The sequence below is a fragment of the Buceros rhinoceros genome, unplaced genomic scaffold (genome assembly GCF_000710305.1).
Source record: "Buceros rhinoceros silvestris isolate BGI_N320 unplaced genomic scaffold, ASM71030v1 scaffold40398, whole genome shotgun sequence".
NCBI classification, from domain to species: domain Eukaryota; kingdom Metazoa; phylum Chordata; class Aves; order Bucerotiformes; family Bucerotidae; genus Buceros; species Buceros rhinoceros.
In genome coordinates, this window is record NW_010426999.1 from 5,386 (window position 1) to 7,462 (window position 2,077).

Here is a 2,077-nt window from a genome sequence, read left to right on the forward strand (position 1 = left end):
GAGGCTGGTGGGGGAGCTCGATCAGGAGACAGCCTCTGCCAGGTTCTTCCCTGTATGGCAACAGGAGGGGCATGAGGCAGACAGATGTCCACCACTTCAGCGCTGGTACCTCCTGGGGAAGAGGAGTGCTGCTTTGCTTCTCAGCAGGGACGCGTCTCACTGCAGCCCTTTTTGTGAATTTATGGTCCTGTGGGGATGTAACTAATCTTAGAAAAGAGCTTACGAATATCACTGCATAAAGGCTGTGTTTGCTGGAGCTGACAGGAACCGACCTGCCAGCCCCTGCTGCTCTAGAATAAATATTCCTGCCTCCGGGACAGCTTCCACACTGTGGCGCAGTACCAGCTGACCTGCGCTCTGTCACCGGCAGTCAGGTGTCCTGACAAAGGTGAAGGGCTTCTCTGCCTCTCCGAACCCAAGATTTAAAGGCCACCTGTGGCAGTGTCCTTACACACTGCTGGGAGGGCTGTGGGGAGGGTGGTGTGACAGGGCCGCGGTGACAGGTGTTCTGCACAAAGGGACGTCCTTAGGGTGGATACTCCGGGGTACAGGTTGATTCTAAATGAAAACTCACCTTGGTCAGCAGGGGCAAACTCGCAGTCACCGACAGCACACCCCACCCAGTCGCGCCCTCCCTCTGCAGGTAATTACTAAGCCAGACGTTCAGCAGCAGAACAGACTTAATCAGAGGACTGAAACAGTGCAGGAGAAGCTGTGCCTCTGCTGCTGCTGCTGCAGCTGCACCCCAGGCTGCCCCTCCATGGCCAAGTCTCTGCCGCAGGCAAACAGGAGCTCAGTGGGCGTAACCACAGCCCGCACCGGTCGGGCCCAGCAGAACTACCCCTGCACCGGCCTCGACTGTCAGAGCGTCACCCCACATGTGACAGCAGGGCAAGGCACAGCCCCTGGAGACCGAGTAGCTCGGGGTAACACGTGAAGCTGCCTGTGCTCTACTGAAACCAACCTTTCATCTGGACCGAACCCCCTCTCTTGCTGGATGACCAAAGTGATTTCCGGAATTTAAGTCTTTAGGGGCTTCAGGCCCCCATTAGAATATTTCCCTTCTGTCCACCCTCTCAAGCACGATTCCCACAGCCTCAGCTGCTGATAAAACATAACCAGGTCTCTTAGGAACTTGTTTCTTTGACTTTTTTCCCTCCTCGTATGTAACGTACAGCAATAAAACTCGTCCCTGTAGGGTGATGCTCTAAGACTCCTCTGCACAGTGTGGTTTGTGGCTGCACACAGCACCTGCTCCTTGTGACTCAAACACAGGCTCTGCACGAGCAGGTCTAGAGCAGAGACAGGACCCCTGGGGTGGGTGATTGGGTTTTCCTTTCTGGACCCACCTCAGCGCGCCCTCCCCTGGGGGACATGCCTGCAGCCCTACAAGTGTGTTGGGCAGGGGGGGCTGGCAGGGGTAAGACACCGCACTCGGATCTCTGTGACAACAGCACTCAAAAGGAGCAGAGGGACTGGTGAGAGCATCGCTTGGGGACCAGTGTGCACCAGGGAAGAGCATCCGTGCCAGGGGCGTTTATTGGTAGTGTGAGCATACAGCAGCGGTGAAATAACCCTCGCACGAGCAACTCAGGTACAATTCTGTGCCAAACCTTCTCGTACACTGAATTACACGCTACTGCGTGGCCTCTCCTGCGCCAGGGGGTGACTGTAAGAGTGCTGCGTCACACGCTGCTTTGTTAGGATTGGTGTGGGGACAGGCAGCAGACCCAGAGGGGGTTCTAACAGGTGCGAACTGCCCCAAACACAAAGGCTACAAGGGGCCGCGTAACCCCACCCCCACGGCTGCGCCTGCGGTTAGGGACAGACGTTACACTGTAGCCACCAGACAGACATTCATGGGAGGCTCCAGGCGGTGGTTCACATTCGGTTTAATCAGAACAGAGCTACCGATTTGCTGGAACTCGGACATAATTTACCTGTGGTGTTAGTGATACAAGCGGTGAGCAGCGGCTGGAAGGTAAGCTGGCCTAGTTGTGTAGATGACTTTTGGCAACAGTCCTCCTGCTCCGTTAAACCCACCGCAGCTGCCGTGGCTCCTGGCAGGCTACGTAGC